Consider the following 23,766-nt stretch of genomic DNA (forward strand, 5'->3'; position numbering starts at 1 on the left):
ATACTTAATGGTGAAAGATGGAATGCTTTCCTCCTAAGACTGGAAATTAATGCAAGAATGTCTACTGTCATTACTCCTATTGAATATTGCTGTGGAAGTCTTAGCAAATGCAATAAGTCTGGAGAAAACTAAAGGCATTCTAGTTGAAAAGGAAGAAATAAAACTATTCACAGATGTTATGATTGTCTATGTAAAATATCCCAAAGAATCTATTAAAAAGCTCTTAGAATTAAAAATTTAGCAAGGTTGCAGGATACAAGATCAATATACAAAAATCTGCTGTATTTCTATATATTAGCAATGAACAACTGGAAACACAAATTTAAAAAACAGTACCATTTGTATTAGTTCCAAAGGAGAAAGAAATGCTTAAGTATAAATATAACAAATTATGTGAGGTTTTATGTGCTAAGGAAAGAGGTGAAAAAAAGAACTAAAGTGAAGAGACATATGCATATGGGTTAGAAGACTCAATATAGTTAAGATGGCCGTTCTGCCCAAATTGACCTATAGATTTATTTCAATCCCAAACAAAAATTTATATAGAAAGGTAAAGGAACTAGCCTAGCCAAGGCAATTTTGAAAAAGAAGAACAAAGTCTGGAGGACTCATACCTGATTTTAAGACATACTGTAAATCTACAGCGGTCAAGGCAGTGTAATCTGGGCAAAAGGATAACAGAGAATAATGAGACATAATAGAAATCCCAGAAATAGACTCACAAATATGATGAACTGATTTTTGACCAAGGTGCGATAGAAATTCAGTAGAGAAAGGAAAGTCTTCAATGAATGGTGCTAGAACTGGATGTCTATATACAGAAATATGAACCTTGATTTACAATTTACACTGTTAATAATTAACTCAAAATGGATCATAGCTAGACCACACTGAGATACCACTTCACATTCACTAGCATGTCACTAATCAAAAAGACAGTAACAAGCAGTGATGGTTGGAACTGTCATATATTACTGGTGGAATTGTAAAATGGTGCAACCACTTTGGAAAACAATTCGGCAGTTCCCCAAAAAGTTAAACATAGAGTTGCCAAAAGACCCAGCAGTTCTGTTCCTGGGTACACCCAAGAGAAACGAAAACATTTGTCCACACAAAAATGTGTGCACAAATGTTCATAGCAGCAGTGTTCATAATAACTAAAAAGCTGAAACAGTTAAATGTCCATCAACTGGTGAGTGGGTAAATAAAATATAGTATATTCATACAGTGGACTATTCAGCTATAATAAGAAATGAAGTACTGATGCATGTTACAACATGGATGGACCTTGAAAATATGCTAAGTGAAAGAAGTCACAAAATATTACATATTGTATGATTCAAGTTATATAAAATGCTTAAAATAAGCAAGATTGAAGAGATGGAATGTAGATTAATGGTTGCTCGGGGCTAAAGGTAGAAAGTGGAAAAGGGGATTTATTGCTAATGGGTGTGGGGTTTTTTTGGGGGGTGTGTGTGGATAAAGATGTCCTAAAATTAGGTGTGGTGATGGTTGCACAACTCTGAATATACTAAAAAAACATTTAATTTACACATTAAATGGGTGAATTGTATGGTATGTGAATTATACTTTAATAAAGCTGTTTTTCAAAAAAGTGGATCAGAGATCTAAATGTAAAACATAAGATTATAAAACTCTTAGAAGAAAACATAAGAGAAAATGTTCATGACTTCTAGTTAAGCAGAGTTCTTAGATAAGATAGCAAAAGCACAATCCATGAAAGAAAAAAATTGATTTCATCGGAATTTAAAAGTTTTGCTTTGCGAAGGACACTGTTAAGGGAATAAAAAGACAAACCACAGACTAGGAGAAAACACTTGTATGACAAAGGAGTATGCCGGAATATATCTTTTAAAAATCTCTCAAAATTCAACAATAAGAAAGCAAACAACCCGAGTTAAAAAAAGATATGAATGGATAGTCCACCAGAGAAGGTACACAGATGGTAAATAAGCACCTGAAGAGATGCTCGACATTATTAGTCATTAAGGAAATGCAAATTAAAACCACACTGAGAGGAACTTCCCTGGTGGTCCAGTGGTTAAGAATCCGCCTTCCAGTGCAGGGGACACTGGTTCAATCCCTGGTTGGGGAACTAAGATCCCACATGCCGGGGGGCAACTAAGCCCGTGCGCCGCAACTACTGAGGCTGCAAACTCTGGAGCCCAAGCGGCACAACTAGAGAGAAGCCCACGCACTGCAACGAAAGATCCTGTGTGCTGCAACTAAGACCTGACACAGCCAAAAATAAATAAATAAATAAAACCCACAATGAGATATCACTACACGCTGTATTATTTATCTATTGCTCCGTAACAAATTACCCCAAAACTTAGTGGCTTAAGACAGCATAGACTTATTATCTCAGTTTCTGTGGGTCAGGGGTCCAGGCAGAGCTACACTGGGTCATCTGTTTCAGTCTCTCACAAGGCTTCAGTCAAGGTGTTGGCTGGGGCAGCAGTCCCAAGTGAAGGTTCAACAGGGGAAGGATCCACTTCCAAGCATGGTTATTAGCAGGACTCAGTTACTTGAGGCTGTTGGATTTTGTGCCTCAGTTCCTTACTTGCTGTTGGCTGCAGACTGCCCTTAGTCCCTTGCCAGGTAGCTCTCTCCATCAGGCAAACATGCAAGAAGAGCCAGAAAGAGATGACGAGCAAGACAGAGTCACAGTCATTTGGAACCTGATCACAGAAGTAGCATCCCCATCACCATTACCATATCATTTCAGTTTAAGAAAATGAAAGGGAAATTAATATTGTTAGTTTTTCTTATTCTATTTGTTAGAAGCAAGTTGTTAAGTCCAGCCTGAACTCAAGAGGAAGGAACTATCCAAGGCTGTGATTACCTGGAGGCATGAATATCATGGGAGCCATATCAGAAGCTTCCTACCACACACCCTTTTTATTTATTTATTTATTTATTTATTTGCATGAGATTCATATTTGTTTGTTTATTTTTGGCTGCATTGGGTCTTCATTGCTGCACATGGGATTCTCTCTGGTTGCAGTAAGCGGGGGCTACTCTACGTTGTGGTGTGCGGGCTTCTCATTGTGGTGGCCTCTCTTGTGGAGCACAGGGTCTAGGCGCACGGGCTTCAGTAGTTGTGGTGCGTGGGCTCAATAGTTGTGGCGCACGGGCTTAGTTGCTCCGCAGCCTGTGGGATCTTCCCGGACCAGGGCTCAAACCCGTGTCGCCTGCATTGGCAGGCGGATTCTCAACCCCTGTGCCACCAGGGAAGTCCAGCACACACCCTTTTTAGATGAGCTAAAATAAAAACTTCTAACAACCTTGGAGTTCACACAGTAGAAGGGCCTTGCAAATGTGCCGAGTGCGTTGAGGGTATCAGCCAGTACAAAAACATTTGCAATCATGAAAGCATCTATGCAGGAGAGAAACCCTATGAAGGAGGTCATTGTGGTGAGAGTTATTACAGAGCTGCTGACCTTAGAGGTCATCAGAGTCCACATGGGAGAGAAACCAGATCCACATGAAGAGGACAGTAAAGGCTTCACCAGGTGCTCCACTCCTCTCCATTATACACCCCATTCCCATTCGGGAGAGGAATGTATCAGTGTGGTACGTGTGGTAAAAATTTTTCTGAGTGTGAAACTTGGCATTCATGAGACAGCCCATGGGGAGAGAGACCCTATAAATGTGATGAGTGTGGTAAGGCTCCTCTCAGGCTTCAACACTTCACATTCATCTGAGAATCCACACAAGAGAAAAATTGATATGAACAAGTGTGATATGGACTTCAGTCAGAAAGGAAATATTCACCTTTAGTAGAATCTACGTGGAAGAGAAATCCTCTATAATCGATGCGATAATAAGGACGGTCGAAACTGTAAGTTACAGACATGCAGCAGAGACACCTATTACAAATATGACAATCGTGGGGGGAAGAAAGTTCACCTAGAACTTTAAAACTCATAGTGACGTTACACATAAGAAATAAACCATACCAATAGCCTAAGTGAAACTTAAGTGAAGATATTATCTGTCAAGTGTTTTAATGCTACAAGATAAGAAGCAATCACCTTAAGGTTCTGTTTATGAAGAAGCAATAAAAAAATGTTGAAAAGAATTATATCTGTGGAACATCCTGGACCCATAATGAGACTGAAAAAAAACCTCACGAAGAGTTGGGTTCATACCATGACTTGTCCAGTGATACAAGATTCTGCCAAGAATGTAAGTAATCATGGAAGTAGGTCCACAATGCTGCTATTCCTGGGTGATGATGTCCTATGCATGGTCTAAAATCTTGTCTTGAGGTAGGTGAAATTTTCCACTTTCCCATTTCTTATGTGAGTATCCTCTTTTCTCACAGTGTGGTTTGCAGATCACCTATATCAGAATTACTCAAGGTGAGTACTACAGTGTAAATAATACCTTAGTATTTAGTGCACAAAAACTTCAGTGTACATAATTATCTTCCGGGGGGGGGGCACTTATTAAAATGCAGATTCCTTGGCCTCACCCACGTCTTCTTAATCAGTCTACAGGTGTGGGGACCAAGGATTTGCATTTGTAAAGGCTCCTCCTTCCCTTATAGGTGATTATTACGTATACCAAAGTTGGAGAATTACTGCTCTATGGGATGTTTGCATAAAGTTAAAAAAAGAAACAAAATCTTAGGTGGCATTTTACTAGTGTGCTAAACCTACTGAATACAGAAATTTCTACCAATAAATTGATCGAAGTAGGAGGTAAAATTCAGGAGACTTGAAAATGCTCATTGGCTGCCCAAGGAAATATTAACAAAGGGTTCTCTGACATCACCCATGATGAGGTGGGTGATGACCATAAATGAAAACTTATGGGGACAAGCAGCCACAACTCGGCTTTTAAATGATGTTATTTCTAAAGCTTCAAACAGCGTTAAACATGGTTTGCTGTGGGAACATACAACTTGATAAGGGGAATCTGGTATGAGTCTATTATATATAAAAAAATAAACAGATTGAGAAATTCCTATAGTCAAGTAGGATAACAGTTAAATTATCTTTAGCACAATGATGATTAACTTAGACACATCAGCATAAAGTCAGTCTGTCACTGAAATAATTTGTGCTGTCTCTGGCATCAGCCTATTTACTGTAATTTGTCATGTGGAGTGGCATAAATATGCAATTTATAGCCTAATCTGAATCTGTATCAGTGGTTCCCAAATGTGCCTGGGCATCAGAACCAACTGCAGCTTGTTAAAAATATAGTTATCTTGGGTTCCACCCCAGGAGGCTGAGATTCAGCATTTCTGTGAGATGGTTTGACTGAGCATCTAAGTTCCAGGTTTTGGAACTGCTGCTTTATACTCCTTTTCTAAACGGAATATGGGCTTCCTAGAGGATGACTGATTCAGAATCTTGGTCGTGGCAACTAAGATGGGGTCTGGAACATCCTGTTAAAGTACTGATGCCGGCAGAGTTTACTGGGGTCACGATCAAGGGAAGTAAAGGAACCACACAGGAAGAGGGCTTCACAATTCGAGTTGTCAAAGCAATCTCTGATCACCCTTAGGGCCAATGAATATGTTCCTCGAGTACTGTTTAAAGAGTATAAAAATAATTTTGCACTTATCAGCAATTCCTCACTGAAAAATGTTTCTGGTACTGGAACACTTTGCTCTATAAGTAAGAAGCTGTTAGTCCTATAATAAATAAGCCCCCTTTTTTGACATGGTACATACGAGTGAGTGAACCAACAAGCTCCAAGCACCCACTCCCAGGTCCTCTACAGAAACCTTAAGATGGGGCTCTGATACTTTTTCAAAGACATTCCATAGCATTAAATAAGGAGCAGGTATCTACTTCTGAAAACAGGCTGAGGAAGGGCAAAGAGATAAAAAAAGATTGAGCAGTTGTCAGGGCAGGGCTACTGTGCTGTCCATCCTGTTTTTATTTTTAATTTATATATTTTATTTATTTATTTTTGGCTGCATTGGGTCTTCATTGCTATGTGCAGCCTTTCTCTAGTTGTGGCGAGCTTGGGCTACTCTTCGTTGCAGTGCATGGGCTTCTCTTGTTGCAGAGCATGGGCTCTAGGTGCGTTGGCTTCAGTAATTGTGGCATGAGGACTCAGTAGTTGTGGCTCTTGGGCTCTAGAGCACAGGCTCAGTAGTTGTGACGCATGGGCTTAGTCGCTCTGTGGCATATGGGATCTTCCCAGACCAGGACTCAAACCCATGTCCCCGGCATTGGCAGGCAGATTCTTAACCACTGCACCACCAGGGAAGTCCCTGTCCATCCTATTTTGATGAAATTTTAAGACATTTAACACCTTGGCTTCCCTGAAATCAACAAACAGCTAAGGATGAGGTCCCTTCAGACCAGCCATGGTCAGGAGAAGCCTCCTCACCAAGTGCTTTGCCAGCACACTCATCTGGGACTAAAGGTGAGAAATTTGGGGGCAGAGATAGAGGGGAATCAATGTTTTGGAGGGTTCACTGCACCCTAACAAATAAGCCTTTATTTTATTTTTTAAAATTTATTTTTAGGAGAGTTTTGGGGTGTTTTGTTTTGTTTTTTGGCTATGTCGGGTCTTGGTTGTGACACACGGGATCTTCCTTGTGGCATGTGGGATCTTTCGTTGCAGCGAGGGGGCTCTTTGTTGTGGTGTGCGGGCTTCTTTCTAGTTGTGGCGTGCAGGCTCCAGAGAGCGTGGGCTCTGTAGTTTGCGGCACACGGGCTCTCTAGTTGAGGCGCGTGAGCTCAGTAGTTGTGGTGCGCAGGCTTAGTTGACCCATGGCATGTGGGATCTTAGTTCCCCAACCAGGGATGGAACCCGCATTCCCTGCATTGGAAGGTGGATTCTTTACCACTGGACCACCAGGGAAGTCCCTTTAGGAGAGTTATTTAGCTTTATTATTATTTTTAATTGAAGTGTAGTTGATTTACAATATTATGTTAGTTTCAGGTGTACAAAATAGTGATTCGATATTTTTATAGATTACACTCTAAAGTTATTATAAAATATTGGCTGTATTCCATGTGCTGTACAATATAGCCTTGCAGCTCAAGCCTTTATTTTAATAATCTACTATTAAGCAACTAATATGATCAGTCCACATGGGTACGTTATGGAGGATAAAGACAAACCATTCCCCTTACCTCCTCTGATTCCTCCAGCTAACCTGGGCTATCTGGAACACCAAAGCATCCTTGGCAAATTCACCCATAAGCAGCTAAATCAACTTCTTTATCAAGCCTTTCTCCCAACTTAAAATTTCCTCTTAAATAGGAAATAGTTATTTTCGTTAAAGTTTTGGTTTGTGTTAAGCTTTGTTAAATTAATGCCTAAGTCCTGGAATGGCTATCAGGTTTCACTTAGGGAGTTACTTTTCTCCTCTCGCATTGTCCCTATTCCCCAAATCTTGGAAATGTTACCCTCAGGTGACTACGATTGTCATCTTTACTTTTGATCTCTTTCTCATCTGCCCTTTGCCTTCATGCTGAGCTTCAGAATTGGAAAGGAGTAACATCTCTTAGGCCAGGGCTATCCTGCTGCTAAATAATCTCTAAAGAGTGTAGTTCTTGGTAATCCTTGATGGGCTTCTTGTGTGTAGTCCCTTCACCACCCAGAATTCTGATTGCAAGTTCTTTCACTCAGACATCAAGGACGACCATGGCGTAACTGGTACAGCCACAGTGGAAAACAGTATGGAGTTTCCTCAAAAAATTAAAAATAGAACTATCATATGATCCAGCAATTCCATTTTCAGGTATTTATCTGAGGAAAAGGAAAACACTAATTCAAAAAGATGTCTGCACCCCCATGTTTATTGCAGCATTATTTACAATAGCCAAGATATGGAAACAACCTAAATGTCCATCCATAGATAAATGGATAAAGAAAATGTGATGCATGCATGCCCACGCATGCACACACACACACAAGGGAATATTATTCAGCCATAAGAGAAGGAAATCTTGTTGTTTGTGACAATATGGATGGACCTTGAGGGCATTTTGCTAATTGAAATAAGTCAGACTGAGAAAGATACGTTATGGTCTCACTTATGTGTGGAATATTTTTTTAAAAAAAACAACAACAACAGGTTCATACCATAGAGAACAGATTGGTAATTGCCAGAGGGGTAGGGGGCGAAATGGGTGAAGGGAATCAAAAGGCACAGCTTCCAGTCATAAAGTGAATAAGTCCTGGAGATATAACGTACAGCATGGTGACTACAGTTAATGAGACTCTATTGCACATTTGAAAGTTACTAAGACAGTAAATCTTAAAAGTTCTCATCACAAGAAAAAACTATTTTTGTAACTATGTATGGTGACAGATGTTAACTAGACTTACCGTGATAATCATATTACGGTATATACAAATATTGAATCATTATGTTGTATACCTAAAATTAATATAATGATATATGTCAATTATACCTCGATAAAAAAAAGTATGACTATGACTTATTTGAAAGACTCTCAGTGGAGACAAAAATCAATAAGCATTGAATAAATTCTTTTCTTAAATTGAAGTATAGTTAGTTTACAATGGTTTATAGTTTCAGATGTACAACAAACTGATTATATATATAATACTTGTATGATTATATAATATATATATTCATTTTCAGATTCTTTTCCATTTTAGGTTATTACCCTGCGCTACACAGTAGGTCCTTGTTGTTTATCTATTTTATATATAAAATAAGTTCTTATTTTAATGGTATAAGTAGAGGAGTTTAGTACAAAGCAGGTAGCTTTGGTAGTACCAGGTAGCTGGTACTCTCTCCCTGTCTCTCAATCTCCCTCTCTACCAGTTTTTTCTTTCCTTTTTTTTAACATCTTTATTGGAGTATAATTACTTCTCTACCAGTTCTGAATATAATTGTTAGCGCCTCTCTACATCTGGGATACAGAGCCACGCTTTGCTTAATTTAGTCATATTGTTCTGGTTAAATGAATTGCAATCCTCAAAATGAATTTGTATGATTTTGATATTCATTTCATTCCAAATACTGTTAACTTTCTATAGCCATAAAGTCCTTGAAGCCACTTTCCTCACTTGCTTTTAAAATTTCCAGAGCTTCACTTCCTATTCAAATTGACTTAAATTCAACCATGAATTGTCCTTAGCAGTCTAATTGGATGGATAGATTTAGTAAATGTTCGTGCATTGAAAGCCATTCACTCATTTAGGGAGAATGCATTGAGTGCAAGTCCTGTGCCACGCGATCTGATGGGAAAGGCTCGTCTGCTCATTCCTCCTCCATGTGCTCCTCTGTGTTGGACTGAAAACGCGTGTCCTCTCTGGGAGCTAGCCCAGGTTGGCCAGCACTACATGCGTCACTCAGAGCATTCTGGAACTTCAATAAGAATTGTTACTTTTTTTTTTTTTTTTTTTTTTTTTGCAGTACGCGGGCCTCTCACTGCTGTGGCCTCTCCCGTTGCGGAGCAAAGGCTCCGGACGCGCAGGCTCAGCGGCCATGGTTCATGGGCCCAGCTGCTCTGCGGCATGTGGGATCTTCCCGGACTGGGGCACGAACCCGTGTCCCCTGCATCGGCAGGTGGACTCTCAACCACTGCGCCACCAGGGAAGGCCCAAGAATTGTTACTTTTGAGGACATCGGTGAGATCACATTGAGCATGATTCCCTTTATTCATCTTCTATGAGTAACTGGAACTCAGATTTCATGGAAGGCTCTCAGTAATAGCAGGAGAAAGTGTGGATGGCCTAGAAAATTAGGTAGACATCTATGACTTGAAGCAGTGAATAAGGAATCACTTAAGGTTTTATACCAGGTGTGGAATAAACAAAACTGGTTGTTTCAGGCAGAGACATTATTTAGAAAGAATATGACAGGGCTTCCCTGGTGGCGCAGTGGTTGAGAGTCCGCCTGCCGATGCAGGGGACATGGGTTCGTGCCCTGGTCTGGGAAGATCCCACATGCCGCAGAGCGGCTGGGCCCATGAACCATGGCCGCTGAGCCTGCGCGTCCGGAGCCTGTGCTCCGCAACGGGAGAGGCCCCAACAGTGAGAGGCCCGCGTACCGCAAAAAAAAAAAAGAAAGTATGTGACAGATGGAGACCTAGCCCAGCATAAATGGGAAGGGAGAGTATGGGAGGACCTAAGAGCTATTTCCTAGAAAAACTATAGAAAACAAGGAGAAAATTGGTGGTAGAAAATATAGTATTCATTCAAGCTGACACCATGGTTTCCAGGAGGGAACGTTATGAAGATGGAAAGGTCAGATTTATTCCAAGCATTCGTAATAGAACAGAAACAATGAGCATGAGTTGGGGACTACCAGTCTAACTGATGGAAGGCCACCATTTCCCCTCTTGGTGGCTTTATAACTTCACAGAAGTTACTTAACATCACTGACCACCACCTCCCATCTTTCCTGTTCAGGTTCTCTGGTACCTACACTCCAGTAATTCTTCAGCCCCACTGGGGTCTCCCAGGACTTGATGCTGTTTACTTTCCACTATCTGTCTGTCCCTTCCTGTCTCCACTTTCCACCTTTCCATCATTATAAATCTTTGTAAACAGCTTCAACTCTCTCCCCTCTCTCCACCCATCATACTAACCTAGAAAACCTCCAACCCTTGATAACCCCAACTCTGACTCTGGGCCTGTACTCAGCAGCTGATTGTTGTTGGAATAAAGTCACACAACATTGGCTGCTTTCACCTTACTCCCCTGACTAGAGTTACTCCCCCCACCAGTTGAATAAGCAATATTCAAGACTTAATCAAACTAATTTTCTTTTTGCTTCTTACCATCTCTTTAATATTCATTTATGGAGTAACCTCCTTCCCTGGAAGAGACTCTGGCAAACCCGCCCTTTTCTTCTCTAGGAAATAAATAGCCTACAGTCACTTTAGGTCCCAAACAGTCTTGACACAGTGATAAGGACGCCCAGACATGGCTCGGTGTTGAGCCTTCTCACCTTCCCCATGTGGGAACAGCTTCATCACTCTGCTCCCTCCTCGCTTCCTGCTGTCTCCTCCCCTATTCATGAACCACTGTTTGGGACCCGCCAACGTGTAAGGATGGAGGAGAAAGGAAAGTAGAATGTGAACTGGTACTCCTGAGATCTGATTTCAAGCCCTCTGGTGGAAGCCAGCTCTGGTTGGCTCTGGTAGATGAAGAAGGCCAGTGCTCTCACAGGTGCTGAGCTGGTTATTGGGAGGTTTCCCATCACTGCCACATCTCTCCTTCAGTAAGCCTGACGCAGAGGAAGGCACCTCTGCTCTGCGTGTCTGCTTATGATTCCTTCCGCAGCCCTGGCATCAGATGCCACTTCTCAGCCTACATCGACCAAGGTCTCTCCACCCCTCCAGACAGCCCCGTCGGACCCTGGATAACAGCACGCCAACTCCCTCTCTAGCTCCTGGCCCAGAGGAAACATTTGTACCCGTTGTCGCGGCACATTGCAAGAATGAGACCGGTCCCCGTGCAGCAGAACACTCTGAACAACACAGTGAAACAGACCTCCTCTGGCCTCCAGACTTCCACGTCTAACTAAGACCCGGCGCAGCCAAAATAATAAAAATTAAAAAACCATTCCTCAACCCCACGTCCCTCAGCAGCCTTTGAAGGATGGGGTGGGAGAGCAGAAGAGAGACTCCACATCTCCCTCGTGGAGCTGCTGAAAGAAAAAAATTATCTAATAAATGATACCAAGTCCTGAGCACAGCACCTAGCTTACACCAAGTGCATAAATGTTAGCCATTATTATTGTCATCGTTGCCATTATCCTTGTCAATTTTCATTTCAGTGGTTGCTGCCGGAGTGGAATCTCTTGAAAAGATGTTTCAGGCAACTATCAGGGATCCAAATTTAAGATACAACTCACAACTCCCTTGAAGTAAGGAAAGGATCTCTAATGCAGCCCGTTTCACTCCATCAGTCGGAGTCCATCCTCCTCTACCTGCAACTGCCAGTTTTAATTATCTCACTCTCTTACTCTAAATAATTTTTCATTGATGTTTCTGCATATGAAAGGACCATACGTTTTAAACATTTCAAAAACAACTGTGTTCTTCGGTAATTTTAGAATGTAGAATTTGCTGGCCTCCACGCCTACCCCAGCCAACCCTGCCCTCCACTCCAGGCCCACCCCCGGTCCCACCCCTGTCCAGTTTCTGATGACACTTCTCTTTAGACTGAGAGGAGCTGAGCTCTTTGGGGATGCAGCAAAGACGGGCAGTCCTCAGACAACATTTTCTCCGTTTACATCTTTTTTTATTTCCCTGTTTTACAATCTAAATGTGAATACTTCAAAAGATATTTAATCGCCCTATCTCTTAGCAATAACACAGCCTCACATCACTTTTAGCATCGGAAGATTGTCCCGCTCATGTTGACGCTTCTTGACAAAGGGCTGTCTCGCTCACTCTTAGCTGCTGCCGGACAATACCGGTACTCTGCTTTTAGCTCCCATGTGTTTTTGTGGGGCCCTTTTACATTCTGAACACCGATTTCATTCAAGATTTCCTTCAGGTACGCCACAGGTTGCATAGTGATACCAACCAAGTCCTTTATGTTATAATACTGGTGTTTCTCAAAGGCAGCAAATAGCAAGGTTAAAACTTGGTCTTTATCAGCCTTCACTCTCTTTCCATTTTCTTTCTTTTTCTTCTCATATTCAATATTGTACTGATGATTGGCAACAGGTTTATAATTGGTCGTGACTACCTTCTCCAGTTTCTGTACGGTTCTGGCAGGTTTGGAAGGCTCCTCTATTTGCTTTCTCTTCAGCCTCATGTAGTTTTCACTCAGAGCAGGTCTGCATTCTCCCCGATGTACCACCGTTCCTTCCAGGGAGAGCTGATCCGGTGCACGCTCAGTCAGCACTGTGAGGACCTGCCCTCTGACCCCCTGCAAGACAAGCTGATGCTCCCTGGGAGCAATGACCGGGGCAGGTTGTCCATCTGTACTCCGAATGTCTGTAAGTTCCTTATTCAAAATAAATGAGATTTCAGACTTTCCCCGATTTTTGGCAATCTGCAGCTTCCCTACTTCACCGCTTCCAGAAGCTTCAGACCACTGCTGTGACAGGTATTTAGGAAGCTTCACCAACCACATCCGCTGGTTCTGTTGGATTCCCTCCAAGTTGAGTGGAATGCTCTGGGGCTTGGGTCTGCTGCCTCTGGAGGCCATGTGCACCTGAGCTGAGGGTGCAGAGGGTGGGCCAGCTAGGGATGAAGAGGGAAGCAGGACACCAGAACCAGCTGCTGGAGTCCGGGAACCTAGCAAGGAAATAAAAAACACATGCTGACTTCAGAAATGTTATCCTTGTTGGAATCTAACGAGTGCTATACAACAACTGTCAAATGATTCAGAGTAAGGGAAGATGGGAAACCATCATAAAAGTGGGGAGTTTGATAAACAAGTGTGGCACATCCTGAAAACGAAGTACTTCAGCAATTAAAATTACAGGAGCTCCTATCTACTGATGTGAAGAGTTTTCTAAGACACAGGCATCTCCTAAACGCCTTCCCTACCACCCTGTTTCTCCCTGTCCCTCTCCCCTGCTTTATTTTTCTCCAGAGCACGAGTCAACGTGAAATATCCTAGATAATTTATATTTTATATATTTATTATATTATCGTATCTCTTCCCCACTAGACTGTAAGCACCATGAGGGTAGAGTTTGTGGCTTTCAGTGCTGTAGGCGTTTAATAATTTTATTTTATTTTTTTGAAGGAACGAAAGGTCTTATTTGATTGGTTTGTTTGTTGTGAAAAAATGGAGTGGAGGTGGACACCACGCCCTGTGCCCCACCCAGGTCCCACCACCCAGAATTCAGATATCCTGCTTTGCCCTCCTGCCTCCACACAAAATAAGAGGCACGGAGGGCCTTGGCTTGGGGGCACATCCTCCCTGCCAACCTGGCCTGAGCACAGGGAGAGACCCTGACACCAGCTGTTGGCAGAGACATCGAGGCCACAGAGGTTAGCAGGTTCCAGGTCTATATTTTGTTTCTTCCTCTTCTTTTTTTTCCCCAGGCCTGTATTTTGAGGTCCAGAGCACAGGCGTCTGCAACTGACTTGCAGGCAGAGCAATGCTGCCTCACAGCTCCTAAAGCCCACCGTGGATGAACCACCACCACTGTGGCTTCAACAACCTCTGCTCTGCCATATTGTCTCTGACCTAAGTGGGGAAAACTTCCAATTCAAATCCAAATCCATTTAAACCAGAAGGGGCCGAGAGGCTGTATTTCTTAAGATAACCTCTCTGGGTGCCCTCATGCCTAAGGCATAGAGAGCAAAGAGTGAGCATAATTTTACAAAAGGAAGCCAGGATGGAAGCCCCTTCTACCAGGCTGAGACTCACCAGAGCAGGCAGAAAGCTGTGCTGAGCAAGGCTTACAAGGAAGGGTGCTCCCTGATGAGCAAGGGCTCACTCAGGCCCCAGGCTGCCCCTGCCTGGAAGGAAGGACACACTCCCTCTACACAGCTCTATTTATTGCCACCTTTAGGGAGTTCCTTGATGGGATTGGGTTACAACCACCCTGGAAAGCCAATCATCTTGATTCAGTTATGGGTTTTTCCCCAAATCTCCTAAAGCATACCCCTGAGGGTGGATAGCTTAATGGATTATTTCCTCCACTGAACCCATTTTCCTTAATTCTCCAGTGTAGGGTGGGTTCGAGGGAAGGCAGCTTTTTGCTTCAGCATCTTTAGAAAGGCTGGAGATGCAGGTTCTCTAAGGAGTTACTCCTAGTCCCTGACCAGCCACTTTGACTCTGAATTAAAATTGCTCTCACCATCTTCTGGTTAAATGCAGAAAGTCCTCTTTTCCCCTCCTGATTGCTCCCTTCATCTTGAAACATCCTCTTCCCGTGGGTTCCATGATGCCCCTGCTCCTGGGTTTCCTCCTGCCTCTCGAACTGCCATTTCCAGTCTCCTTTGTGGGCACCTCAGTGTGTCTTGGGCCATAACTGCTGTTCCTTGGTCCCAGGTGCTGTCCCTTCTCACTCTACACACCTTTTGAAGATTATATTTCTGCAGAATCCTCTCAAAAGGGCAACCATAGTTCAGATCTCTCTCCTGAGCTTCCGGCAGACCACCCAAATGCCAACTGATGTCCTGCAATGCACACAATTCCTAATAGGTCAAAACCAGGACCCATCACCTTCTCAGGCCTTCTCCCCCCGAACAAACCTGCTCTTCCAGTATTCCCCATCCACCCTGTTTCCTAAACCAGAAACTTGAGTGTTAAGCTTACTTCTCCCCATATCTCACTCCAATGAGCCAGCAAGTTCTGCCCATTCTGCCTCCTTAATTCATCTCAAATTGCTCCCACTATCCCTGGCCCAGTTGAGGCCACTCGACTTTTCTCTCCTGATTCAGTGCAATAGCTTCTTCACTGAATTTGCTTCCTTGCTCGCTATATTGCACACACTGGAGTCAGAGTAGTGTTTCTAAAACATGATTCTGGTGTTTTTTTTTTTTTAATTTTATTTTGGCTGCATCGGATCTTAGTTGAGGCACATAGGATCTTCGTTGAGGCATGAGGGATCTTTCGTTGCAGCGTGCAGGCTTCTTTCTAGTTGTGGCGTGTGGGCTCTAGAGCGTGCAGACTCAGTAGTTGCAGCGCGCGGGCTTAGTTGCCCTGTGGCATGTGGGATCTTAGTTCCCTGACCAGGGATCGAACCCACATCCCCTGCATTGGAAGGCAGATTCTTAACCACTGGACCGCCAGGGAAGTCCCTAAAACGTGATTCTAAATATGTCTTTCTCTGCCTTCCCTGGTGGTGCAGTGCTTAAGAAGCCGCCTGCCAAGACAGAGGACACCGGTTCGAGCCCTAGTCCGGGAGGATCCCACATGCCGCGGAGCAACTGAGCCCGTGCGCCACAACTACTGAAGCCTGCATGCCTAGAGCCCGTGCTCTGCAACAAGAGAAGCCACTGCAATGAGAAGCCCGCACTCCGCAACGAAAAGCAGCGCCCGCTCGCCGCAATTAGAGAGCCCGCGCACAGCAACAAAGACCCAACACAGCCAAAAATAAATAAATAAACAAATTTTTAAAAAAGAAATGTCTTTCTCTTTCTTAATAGCCTTCGGCGCCTCCCCACCTTTCATAGACTGAAGTCCATTCTCTTTCAGGTGGCTTACCAAGCCTTTCTGGAAGGGACTGATGCTCAATTTAATCTCTTGCAGAAACACCCTAAAACTCCTCTTGTAAGGAGCTTGTAAACTCAATTAAACCTCCATTGCTCTCTCTCGCCACCAGGTGTTCGTTATTATTTCCTTTCACCGACATTGCTGCTGTAGTAACCCCACCCCACTGGCTCAGCTAATTCTTCTTCCCAACCCCTACTCCCGCACAGGCTCCTCCCCAGCCACGTGACCCGCGCGACGCCATTCTTCTTAGAAGGTCACCTGAGAAGCTTGCTCTCTCTTTCCTGAACCACCAAGTCTGACACAGGTACGCTCCTAGTGCTTGACAGTGTCTCCTCTGTCAGCACTGGGCACATGTTTCCTAAAGACCCTTTGTTTATTTGTGTCCCCACTATATGGTAATCACTTTGTGAAAACAGATCGTGTCTGTCTTGTCCCTCATGAATGCCAGCATAGGAGTTGCTAAATAAAACTTGGTAGCATGAGTGAAGGATTGATGGAATCCTAAACTGGCACTGCCTTTTTGGAAAACTATTTGGCCGTATGAAACTAGAGCCTAACCCTCACAGATGTCGCCTCTGGACAACGGAAGAAGATAGCATAGTGTAGTGAGGGCTTGAAGCACATGCTCTGGAGATGGGACGCCCAAGTTCAAACCCTGACCCTGCCACTTACTGGTTGTGTGGCCTTGGGTTGGGGGTGGGGAGGTGTCATTTAACCTCTCCATGCCTCCTCTTCCTCATCGGAAAAATGGGAATAATAATAGTATAGTACCTACCTTATAAGGTTGTTACGAAGATTAAATGATTTAGTAAAGTGAGTGACATAGTGAGGGCTCAGTAAATGTTAGCTTGTTATCCACTAGAGTGTCAGTTCCATAATGGTAAGGGGTTTTGTTTTGTTTACTGCTGTATTATATAAACAGTGTCTGGCATCAAATACGTGCTTAAAAGATATTTGTTGGGCTTCCCTGGTGGCGCAGTGGTTGAGAGTCCGCCTGCCGATGCAGGGGACACGGGTTCGTGCCCCGGTCCGGGAAGATCCCACATGCCGCGGAGCGGCTGGCCCCGTGAGCCATGGCCGCTGAGCCTGCGCGTCCGGAGCCTGTGCTCCGCAACGGGAGAGGCCACAACAGTGAGAGGCCCATGTACCGCAGAAAGAAAAAAAAAATTAAAAAAAAAAAAAGATATCCCCCAAACACAAAGATAGAAAATGTTTTAAAGGAAAGTTAAGAGACAGGTCCAGAAGTTTCAACATCCATCAAATAAGAGTTCCAGAAGAAGAGAAGATACTGGAGAAGAGAGACCGCTCAAGCAATTCTCAAAGGGATTTCCCAGAACTGATGAAACCCTCAATGGAAAGACCTCACCAAGGACTTGGCAGAATAAACTGAAAAAGGGAGATTGTAATGAAATTTCAGAAACCAAGGATTAAGAAAAAAATCTTAAAAGCACAAAGAAAACAGATTCCCTATCAATGGAGTGTGCATCATGTTGACTTCAGAGTTCAGATGAAAATTTACAATACTCATTCTAAAAATACAGTGAAGCAATAGCTTCAAATTTCTGAGAGAAAATAACATGGAACCTAAAATTCTAAACTCAACCAAATTCTCATTCTGGTGCGGGGGCTTGTCCCCTTGTGTTCCCATCCCACTTCCCAGTGTAGTCATTTAATGGAAAGAGCACAGAACCAGGTGCCAGGATTCTGGTCTTGGTATTGTTACTCAAGGCTGTGTGCCCTGGGCAAGTGTCTTTGCCTCTCTGGGCATAGTTTCTTCTTCCTTAAAATGGAGGTAACATCCCTGTCTGGTGAATGTCTAATGAGATATTGAGAAACGTGTGGGAGCGTCTAATGCAATGACTAGAGGGAGGCTCTAAATTCTCCTTGACCCATCCCCATCCCCCGGCTCCAGGTCCTTCTTCCCCCAGTGCCCATACCCCAGGGCCGTTTGAGCTCAGTTATTGCTTGGTGAACCGGTCAGCATTAGTGTTTCCTTCATGTTCAGTCCCTTTTCTGTGCATATGCAGCGGGCTTTTCAATGGTGGGAAGATAAGAGGCTTCTTGCAGGTTCTGACGACGGCTAGACAGGGATAGAAGGTGCCTTTCAAGGATGGAGGGTGGGCATCTCCATTGCCTCTATCCAGGGTGGGCCCTAATGAGCAGAGGAGCCCCCTCTACATGCTGGAGAGCCCTGCACTTTGACCCACTCCCTGGTCAGCCTGGGATTGTTTTTATGAGCTCTGGATTGGATTCTACCCAAACTATGCCCCTAACTGACCGTTGGGTGACTTTGGACAACCCTCTGGGCCTTTGTTTCTTAATTTATAAGATGGAGAAAGCTGTACTCATGGATCTCAAAGGTATCTTCCAAGTCAAAATGTCAGAGAATTTTGGACTCTCTATTGATGGAATCTGAGTCATAATGGCATCAAGCAAAGAAAGAATGCAGAACACTGAGGCCATCACTTCTCAACGGAGAGCCATGAAGAAGAAGCTGCCCTGTCTCATTCCTGTCCAACCTCCTCTTCGTCATACTTCTCCCCTTGCCCCAGCTCAGCTTTCAGCTCACTTTCTTCCTCCTGTCCTGCCTCTTGTCCCTATGACTTCCCTGTCTGTTCACCCTGTGCCTGCCTCAGTCACCAGCAACTCAGACCAAACTGGTCCTCTTCCTACCACATGCCCAGACTGTCTCCCTCCTCTTACCAGTTTTGCCCCTTCCCACCTCCCTGCCTGGGTCACCTCTACCCTGGCCTGTCCCCCTGCCCCTCCTCCTCACCCTGCTTCTTCCCCAACCTGTACGGGCCTTGGGCCCAGATAAGTCGCCCCTGCTCCTGCTAGGACATCTGCCCCAACCAGTCCTCACCAGGCCTGATGATTCCCACCCTCCATTATGGGGCCTTGTGTCCCTACCAGTGGGGCACCTGGCCCATCCCAGAACTCCCGAGAATGTGGTACGCAGCATCCTGGTGACTTGGTGGACATGGGGGGTACTGGATGGTGACCAGCAGGCATACAACCTGGAGGGGCACCTCCCTCAGGTAAGGGTCTCTTTCTCAAGATGGGGTTCTCAGCTACTCCCATGTCCTGGTTATCTTGCTGCCTGAGTTCAGCACATGTGTCCATTCCCATTCCTTACATCAGATATAAATAGAGATCGTATTATTTTTATATAAAAGACTCCACAGGGAGTAAAGCTTAGGGAAAACTGCAAGTGGACTCTGAATTCTAACCCATGTGCATCTCAACACTGATGTCATGGACACTGATACACACGCAGACACACGCTGTCCTGCGCTAACAGTTCCCAGTCGCCATAACCCTGTACGGAGATCAGCTCAGTAGCACGAGGCAGCTTTGGCCTGAGGATGGTGTGAGTGGAATTCTCCTGAGACATTCTGTTCTCCCGGCCCTTTTATACAGTCCAAAACTCTTGGTTTGGAGCTCTCGGTTTGCTTCTATAACATGTCAATCAGTTGAGGTCCATTTGGCCACAGTTCATAACATGCTTTTATCATCTGCCTGGGCAAGGTCCCTTTCTTGTTCATTTAGATACTCTCTTTTATGCCCATTTCTCACTTCTACTCCCCTTATTAAAAAAAAAAACTCTCAAAATATTTTGACGTGTATGTATTCTTGCAAAATATGTGGTATTATTTTGTGAGCTGTACTTGTTTTTAAAGATTTTTTTGATGCAGACCATTTTTTAAAGTCTTTATTGAATTTGTTACAATATTGCTTCTGTTTTGTCTTGGGTATTTGGCCGGAGGCATGTGGGATCTTAGCTCCGCAACCAGGGATCGAAACCATACCCTCTGCATTGGAAGGCAAAGTCTTAACCACTGGACCGCCAGGGAAGTCCCTGTGAGCTGTACTTTTAATTTTCATACATGGTATTATATGCTAGACTTCGGTCTGTTGACTGCCTTTTCACCCAGCACTCTATTTTTAAGATCTATCTGTGTGTGTTATGTCATCTGTGCTTCTAACTTCTGCACTGTATCCCACTGAGTGTCTCCTCCATGTTATACTCATCCACTTCCCCAGACAGATGGCTACCTAGATTACCTCCAACTCTCCACCATGGCGGACAATTCCAACACGACCATCCTTACACATGCTCACTTTTTTCTTTCTTTTTTTATTGAAGTATAGTTGATTTACAATGTAGTGTTAATTTCCGCTGTACAGCAAAGTGATTCAGTTATACATATATATACATTCATTTTTTTTTTTTTTTTTTTTTGCGGTACGCGGACCTCTCACTGTTGTGGCCTCTTCCGTTGCGGAGCACAGGCTCCGGACGCGCAGGCTCAGCGGCCATGGCTCACGGGCCCAGCCGCTCCGCGGCATGTGGGATGTTCCCGGACCGGGGCACGAACCAGTGTCCCCTGTATCGGCAGGCGGACTCTCAACCACTGCGCCACCAGGGAAGCCCTACATTCATTTTTATGTTCTTTTCCATTATGGTTTATCTCAGGATATTGAATATAGTTCCCTGTGCTACACAGTAGGACCTTGTTATTTATGCATTCTATATATACTAGTTTGCATCTGCTAACCCCCAACCCCCACTCCATCCCTCCCCCACCTCTCCTCCCCCTTGGCAATCACATGTCTGTTCTCTATGTCTGTGAGTCTGTTTCTGTTTCATAGATAAGTTCATTTGTGTCATATTTTAACTTCCACATATAAGTGATATCATATGATATTTGTCTTTCTTACTTCACTTAGTATGATAATCTTTAGGTCCATCCATGTTGCTACAAGTGGCATTATTTCATTCTTTTTTATGGCTGAGTAATATTCCATTGTATATATGTACCACATCTTCTTTATCCATTCATCTGTCAATGGACGTTTAGGTTGTTTCCATGTCTTGGCTATTGTGAATAGTGCTGCTATGAACATTGGGGTCATGCCCAACTTTGATACCATGTGGGAGCTCGCTGAGATGGGTGCCCAGCACTCGGAGCACTGAGTTAAAAGGTGCTCTAGTCAATCTTCCGTTATTCACATTGTGTTCTTGTTAGGAGGAGAAATAGTTCATTGTATACATGTATTCATAAGGCAAGTTCAGTACACGCCCTCTGGGCCATTGATATGCCTGAGACCTAGGAATTGAAATTCTCAAACTCACAAGATTTCTTTTGGTTTTGCTGAGGTGAAGGCTTTTATAACCAGTCCATATTTTACAGATTTGTGGAGTTTTGAGGCAAGTACACACATACAGATCAAGACTGTGGGCTCTCCACTCGCCCACCAGCACCAGCAAACATTAGCTACTGGGTCACTACCCATCATTAGGCCTCATTTATAAAGGAGCTGCATGCCAGACTTCTGCAACTTCTTTACAATTTGTTCTCATAATTGTCAGTATTACTATTCACAGTTGTTACTGTTATATGTCAATCTGTGATGCCTCCCACTGTCAGAGGCTGTCAGGATCTTTAGGGAGTTTCCTTTTCTTTAGGCAAGTTGCTCCTCCTGCATCCCTTATCCCTGCCTGGTGGGTTGGCCAGTCTTGAAGGGCATCTCCCTTTGTCATTGTCCCCTCACACCACCTGTGCTTATGACCAAACCATGAAAGATGCAGGACCAGTGGTGGCTGAGCTAGAGAAGAATGCGGGGGCCTACCCCCAGAGAGAACATGATTGGACTTTCCTGGGCAACTTCCTTCCAGGCCCACCATCTCGTCTGTTTCCCAGGAATAATCCAGAACAATCCTCTATGACCTCTAAGGCTTTTCCGCTCTGAGAATCCACCTCCTGCAGGAAGAGGGAGGTTTCCAGTGTTTGGATCAAAGCTGTGATTTTCTCCAAAGGCCTTTATCCTGGAATTGACAAGGTAGCAGGGTTTGGAAGGCAATGGTATTCTACATCCTACACAAGCACAGGTATCTGATTTATAGATGATATTTTAAAAATAGACACTACTGAGGTATAATTTTCATAAAATAAAATGCATCCTCAACATGATTAATATAATCAACACTGGTGTATGTTACATATAAAAGTTGTTACAAGAGCAAATCCTGAGTTCTCATCACAAGGAAAAATTTTTTTTCTTCTTCTTTTATTTTTGTATCTATATGAGATGATGAATGTTCATTAAACTTACTGTGGTAATCAAAAAAAAAGCATCCATTTTAAGGGTACAGTTGGATGCATTTTGATAAACACATACACCTATGTAACCACTGCCACAATCCAGATGTATTTACAATGTTTCCATCATCTCCCCCAAATTCCTCTGTGATCCTTTGCAGTCAATACCATCCACCCCAAATCCTCAGGCAACACTGATTGACATTTTTCCCTATAAATGAGTCTCATGTGGTCTAGAATTTCATACGACAATATTTACTCTTGTGTCTGGTTTCTTTCGTTCAACGTGCCATTTTTGCCATACATCTGTGCTGTTGCCTATATCAGTAGTTCTTTCTATTTAGTGCTGAGTGGTATCCCATTACACTAATCTTCCACAAATTACTTTTCCATTGCACCTGTTGCAACAGTTGTCAATTTGTTGCCTGTCAACTCCAAACCTACCCGTCAATACCTGCTCTGGGATAGTTGGATATCCCCCTTTTCGCGTTTCTCCTTTGCAGTGAGTACAATATTAAGCTGTGTCAGTAGATGGCGCTGTGGAGGGACACCGCAGGAGGAAGAAACTTTTCCTGGATCAAGTGTGCTTCTGTTTGCTTCTCTACCTCCATCTGCACTGCCGCCAGAGGCATGTCCATGGGAGCATCCATTAATGTTATGTCCCAGCTGTGTGTCCAGAACATGCCTGTGAGCTCACAGCCCCAGACCTAGCCCCGTGTCCTCCTCGCTGGAGCTTCCCATGGCGGACTCTGTGCACCTCGGGCACCGTCCTGCTGGTGAGCAGGCCTCTGATTTCCCTATGCACCAACCTGCCAGCCTCCACCACCAGCTCCCTGGAAGGCTGTTTCCAGTGACCCTCCAGACGTGGGCACACACATCCTAGGACTTCATCACTCAGCCTGCAAGTAGGTTCCTGACTCGGACTCTCCCAAGGTGCTCCCTGCCAGCCAGTACCCCAGAGGGATGTTCCCTAATTGCCTGGAGGCTATGGACCAGGCCTGGCTTGGGCTCCCGGCACACCTCACATCGCATTACAAATTTTTCAACAAGGTTTGAATTCCTGATTGAAGGAGAGGGCCCCTTCCAATCTGTTCTTTCCTTGGACACTCCCTCAGCTTTAGAATATTCTGTAGATTTCTCTTTAAACCTTCTACAGTGATAGAGTTGATAATTTTTAACATTAAAATTTCCTTGTTCACTGGACAGCTACATGTAAAAGAATGAAATCAGAACACTCCCTAACACCATACACAAAAATAAACTCAAAATGGATTAAAGACCTAAATGTAAGGCCAGACACTATAAAACTCTTAGAGGAAAACATAGGCAGACCACTCTATGACATACATCACAGCAAGATCCTTTCTGACCCACCTCCCAGAGAAATGGAAATAAAACCAAAAATAAACAAATGGGACCTAATGAAGCTTAAAAGCTTTTGCACAGCAAAGGAAAACGTAAACAAGACCAAAAGACAACCCTCAGAATGGGAGAAAATGTTTGCCAATGAAGCAACGGACAAAGGATTAATCTCCATAATTTACAA

General features: G+C 43.8%; 1 protein-coding gene and 1 pseudogene across 1 annotated transcript in view; one reads left to right on the plus strand and one right to left on the minus strand.

Moving 5' to 3' along the window:
* Window positions 1–23,766, plus strand: part of LOC132430917 (zinc finger protein 239-like) — a 48,678-nt gene that overhangs the window by 22,768 nt on the left and 2,144 nt on the right. Inside the window, exon 3 of the transcript XR_011246588.1 lies at window positions 16,323–16,420. The gene's annotated coding sequence lies outside the window, so the exon portion shown is untranslated. The remainder of the gene's footprint in view (window positions 1–16,322; window positions 16,421–23,766) is intronic.
* On the minus strand, window positions 12,220–13,146 carry LOC132420047 (general transcription factor IIF subunit 2 pseudogene; annotated as a pseudogene).

This window comes from Delphinus delphis, chromosome 1, assembly GCF_949987515.2.
Source record: "Delphinus delphis chromosome 1, mDelDel1.2, whole genome shotgun sequence".
Taxonomy (NCBI): domain Eukaryota; kingdom Metazoa; phylum Chordata; class Mammalia; order Artiodactyla; family Delphinidae; genus Delphinus; species Delphinus delphis.